At 36.4% G+C, this 5,790-nt stretch overlaps 1 protein-coding gene across 1 annotated transcript in view; it reads right to left on the reverse strand.

The window, feature by feature from the left end:
- sema3c (sema domain, immunoglobulin domain (Ig), short basic domain, secreted, (semaphorin) 3C) overlaps nucleotides 1-5,474 on the reverse strand; it is a 43,274-nt gene extending 37,800 nt beyond the window's left edge. Inside the window, exon 1 of the mRNA XM_016475795.1 lies at nucleotides 5,380-5,474. The gene's annotated coding sequence lies outside the window, so the exon portion shown is untranslated. The remainder of the gene's footprint in view (nucleotides 1-5,379) is intronic.
- Nucleotides 5,475-5,790: the final 316 nt, after the last annotated feature.

A 5,790-nucleotide genomic window follows, 5' to 3' on the forward strand; every position in this document is an offset into this window, starting at 1 on the left:
ATCAAAATTTTGAAAAATTGACACTTAAGACTGGCTTTGTGGTCCAGGTTCACACACACACACATACATGTATATATATATATATATATATATATAAATTTAAAGCAACATTACAAAATATATTAAGATTATTTTCAAAGAATGTATTTTTAGTATAAGACAAGGGAAAAATTCTGTGAGTGGAGTAAGACAAAATACAATTATATTCAAGATACAGTTCATGAAAACTATGAAGTCTTGTTTCAAAAATGTTTAGATATTTCTACTTGGAAAAAAATTGCATTGTCTGTAACGCTGTGGATTACCACATGTAATAAGTTTTGTAAAAAAAATAAATCAGTAATATACAGAATTTACAATCATTCTCATACAACTTTAGACTAAGGGGCAAGGCATTACACCTAGGTAAACAGTAAAATTCACATTGTTTCAAATGTACAGTCGCACGACTTAACACACGTTAATATAAAACTACTAAGCCTACATGTGCAGAGTTATGCCACTTTTTTTCTCCTTTTTAACTTGTAATCATGTAAAGAGATGTGACGCAACTGGCAAATCATAAGAATTATTGTGGTAAGTTCATTTGACTTGTAAAGTAGCTGTAAAAAGGTATACAATTTGTACAGCCTCAAGTAATGCATATTTCTGTACGAATAAAATGAACATAACAGCTTCATTTAACTTCAGTGTCTTGCCCCATAGACTTCCATTCTAAATGCCTTACAGCACATGCATTTTTACAAACTAAGGAACAATTCGAAATGACATCATGCTGCAGCTTTTTGAAAAAGCTCAACTTTTATTGAACCCACAACATTCCTTTAAAAGTTCAGCATTTTTTTGCGTTTGAAACATTAGCCACTTTCTGTGAGAAGAACTGGCTTTGATATAGTGCTAAATCAACAGTGTATCAAAAGCAGCCAGTTAAAATACATATTTTAACATTTATAACAGTCATGCTTTGCTATCCATGAAAGTTTTTTCCTTAAAGGCCTCCTGTATGTCTTTTAATTAATTAGTGCTGAGAAAGTGTCATGACGTTGATATCAGCAAATGCTGTATAAACAATGGCTCCTGTCCAGCCAGAGTCAATATTTTACCTTTACATGAGGAAGACTTGTACAGTATAAAAGCAATGTCTGTGTAGGAGTAGCTCAAAGAAATGGATGCTTTTATTTCTAACAAAATAATGAATGGAAACTCCTCTGTGTTTCTTTCCCCACTGTTCTATTATGGGACAACAAAAGTTCAATAATACATGGGGAGAAGTTTGATTTCCTCTGGAAGAACTCTTGCTTTGTGCTCCAGGGAGAACAGACAGCCTTCTCGGACCAGTGCACTCTTGGAAAATAAGAATACATGCAGTTCATATATATATATATATTAATAATATGTTTGTTTTGTAGCAGAGAGAGTGCAGAAGGACAAAGAACAGAGTAAGAATAGCACAGTCTCAATGCTCATGTCTTATACATGAATCGTGTGAAAGATTGATAGCAACTTTGTACAAGACATCTACAGTGCATGTCTGACTCACTGAGGTATGAGCACACTGCACAGGGAGTGTTCACAGTGAGCAGCAATGCATGAATACAAGAAAACACCACTTAGGGTCCTGTTCGCCCAGAATGCACTTTTTAAGTTGTTTAGTATGTAATCATCCTCTATATGGAAGATCTTTGACCCATTTCATTGGTTTTTCTGCATCTCACGCCATGAGTATACCACATTTTTAGGATGCCATGTCAGGTTAATATTCAAGAGTTACGGTTCGATTTTTTCTTTTAGATCAACAATATGAAGAGAATTTTGATGATTAAGTTAGTAAAAGTTAGTTTAAGATGTTGGATGGTGCATATCACAGGTCTTGTTCACTCCATCTCCATTGCCCCCTTCAGTACTAATGTACCGCCACATTACTGCAAGGACATATGTACAACAGGACTGCATGAAATGATATGCTTGTGTAGAGTATGTTTATAAGTGAGAGTGTGTTTGCCTGAGTGCTTGTGAGGGTGGAGAATGTTGTTTTATATGAGTTGGTGGTGCATATTTACAAGGGTGCTTATTTACAATGGTGCGTATGTGTATACATGTGCATGTGTTTGTTTGAGCATATGATAAACTGCAGTGAGCTGAAATGACTTTGGTATTGGAGAGAAGCTCCAGAAGCTGGGTGGAGGCTACCGCTCTCTGGACAGTAATGGCTTTCTACTGCTGGCCAGGACCTGGCAGACATATATACAGCTGCTAAAGTCATCATGGGCCATCACAGATCCATCATGGGCCGACACTGAGCATGAGCTGATGAACACTTAAATGAGACATAATCCCTCATTAATTATGTGTCTAATGACCAAGCTCCATCAGGACCTTAATATAAACCTAACAACGTTTTATACGGCTCTCTGAAATGCCGCTGATTCTGATTGGTCAGTTGCAGCATTCAATGATCAAATACTATAATGACAGCTAAACAGTAAATTCTCCGGTGCTACTTGTATATCTCTTTATGTCTCTCTGTTTTTTTTCTTACCAACACAAATTAGAATAGCTACTTGCCAAAATCTTACGACTTGAAACGGTTAACTACCGATTGGCCTTGGAGCATTTTAGTATTACCTTTATGCTGAGCATAAAACATTTGATAGATGCAGAATTCATCTTTCTAGTCTCCAGTTAAAGCAAGAAAATAAAAAATAAAAAATAAAAAATCAAATAAAAAAATGCTTAATTGAGAATTAGTTCACTGAGAAATGAACTTAATTGCATATTAATAATAATATAATTAATATTGATAATAAAATATTAATCATATAAATATTAATAATTTTCTATACTAAAATGCCGTATTTAAAAATTATAGAAAATAAATAATATGTTGTAATGGACTAGTATTTATTGTTAATCATTTCAGTTATAGGTAAGATTTTTGTTGAAAAGTTTGTTACATTGCGACTGGTTAGTACTAACTAACTAACTAGCTAAAATATATAAATAAATCAGATTTACAGAATTGTTTTGCTTTATTGTATCATGCCTAGTCCTATTAAACTTTAGGTTAGCATTTCTGGAGGAAATGTAAAATCTATGATATCTGGCTGAATTGTTTTAAAACTATTTCACTGACATTTCCAGATTCTTAATGAATTCGGTCATGAGGTGATTTCTGACTGGCTTTTAACCACAACACGATCCAAACTGGATCACAGTGTCATCTGAGAAACTCAAACGTCTATCAAAGCTGTCTTAATGCGCATTCATACCACTTCAGCTCGGAGCACAGCAGCCTGGAAACGTATTACGAGCGGTTTATCTTCAAGCTTATCATCTTGTGTTTGTCATGGCTATCTGCGTAATGAGTTTTCCATCTTTCTCCTTATGAAGTATGTCAAAACCAATTATTACTCACTAGAAATATAGCAGCCAACTTCAACTAAGAACAGGCTCATCTAAACTAGGTTAAACAGATGGAAGGAAATTAAGTGTCTTTTGTAATGTTCTAAAACAATGCTATGGAAACTCCATTATACAGTATGAATGTTGCTAGATTTCTAGTGCTACTGTGCAAAACTGCCATGAAGGTGTTCTTGGTGGTTGCCAGAGCATTGCTATGTGGTTGCTAGTGTGTTTGCTAGTCTCTGTGATATTCAGGTCTTTGTATATGTTTCAGGTCTCTTCTTTAATGTAAGTCAGTGAGATTTTGTTTGTCAATTTATCATCCGTCCGGTGAAATTTGTCCACTTGCTTACTTGCAACTCACATTGACCTTTGTTCAGCTATTTTTTTATTTTAATGCCCATCACCATACCACACCCTGTCATTCACCAGCTCATAGACCAACCCGATCTCATGAAAGTGCGTATAAATAGTACGCCAAATAAAAACGAAAACTCGTGGTACTGATACGCAAAAATGGACTTTGGCGTGTATATGCTACGCGATGGGTAGGTTTAGGGTTGTGGGGTAGATGCATATCATATGTACGCGAAAACTGCGTATCATATGCACGCCAACAAATTTCGTATCATATGCACGCCAAACACATGCGTATCATATGCATGCCAAAGTCCATTTTTGGGTATCAATACCACGAGTTTTCGTTTTTATTTGGCGTACTATTTATATGCATTTTCACGAGACCGGGCTCGTTTGTTTTCCTTGTTTTACAAAAGCACAAGGTTTTGTTGATATTGTGAGTGCCCACAAATACAAGTAGACCCTTTGCAGCTCCGAATGATGCATAATCTCACCTTTATGAGCAAAAATGATGGCGTATTTTTAAGTTTCCGCTGTTCTTAAAAAAAAAATGCAAGTGATCGCGCTGGCGCCTCCATGTCCTGCAGCGCGCTTTAGCGTCCACTCTCCGCACAAACTATTGCATTTGCGCCTAACAGCGCTCATTTATCTAGGTTAAATGTTTAAATTAATACTGTGAAATGCATGAAGTGTTTTATGCACTATTTATACGCATTTTCATGAGACCGGGCTCCATAGACGCACAATGCCAGGCATGCACATACTATCACAATGTGACAACAATAAAAGCACCCATTCAATATTGCATTTTACATTGGACCAAATCCCAGATACTATCTTTAGGGCACACTTATAAAATAATAACATCACCGTCTTAGTCTCAAACTCCCTAGACTCATTCACGCTCACTTCTGTCTTGTCTGTGAGACACACAGCACACGTTCCCCAATGTCTCAGGACGCATAAAATACATAGCAGTGATCAAACAGACAACTAGACAGCTCTTTTTCACAATACCTAAAAATAAAGACAATTACTAATATATTAATAAATAGAAAATTAGTTAAGAAATCAGATTTTGTTCAAAAATACATCAATGAAATTTGGTTGGAAGCTAAAAAAAAACACTTTTTTTTAAACAAGCAATACACATTTAAATATAGCATTTCACTAAAATCAAAAAATATTAATGGGGTAAGAAAAATACTAACAAGTAAATTTACAAGTAAAAATGCCAGCAAGTACATTTACAAGTAAATATCAAAATATATGAATGAATCTTACAACTAAATTGAAATGAAGCTATTTTAACTTCTGAGAAACGTTTTTGGGACATCATCAGGTCTTAAAATAATTCCTCATTGTTTTTTGAATAAGTAGGTTTTTTGAATGAGTAGGAGTCATATTAACAAAGATCAGAAAAAACAATATATATGACTGTCCGTTTCTGAAATAAGCATCCATAGACTCTTCTCTCAGTGGCTGAAGCGTGAGGTCTTATGATTTCCTGTCTCTGGTGGGCGTCTGCACCTGTTAGCCTGAGCCTGGAGTCCCCCCTTCCCTAAATATGTCCTGTTTGGTCCACACAGGAGCTCATCTACCCTTAACGGGACTCACCTTCTGAGGCTTCCCAGCCGTACTGTCCTCACTGAGCAGAGAGTGGGTGAGTGCTGTAGTCACAGACGTAGTGAAGAAATACAGTGTTGCGTGGACTTCCCCAGCGAGAGTGAAGAGACAGGGAAGAGAGAGGTTGAGAAGATTGAGAGAGAGAAGGGTGGACTGGTTTCCTATTACACTCCTCTCCTCTTGAGCCCCCCTCCTCTCCTCTTTCTCTCTCTCTCTCTCTTTCTCTCTCTACAAGTCACTGAACAGATATTCCAGACCTCTTAGTCTGACTCTGCCTGCACAGTGAGCAGCAGCAGTCTATGGAAACAGTGCCAGAGCTCCAGAGTCACATTCTCCTTATTGAAGCCCCTTTAGATCCATCAATGCATGCAGAATTTACAGTACGTCATTTACATTGACATA

Source organism: Sinocyclocheilus anshuiensis, unplaced genomic scaffold, assembly GCF_001515605.1.
Source record: "Sinocyclocheilus anshuiensis isolate Anshui unplaced genomic scaffold, SAMN03320099.WGS_v1.1 scaffold200, whole genome shotgun sequence".
Classification (NCBI taxonomy): Eukaryota; Metazoa; Chordata; class Actinopteri; order Cypriniformes; family Cyprinidae; genus Sinocyclocheilus; species Sinocyclocheilus anshuiensis.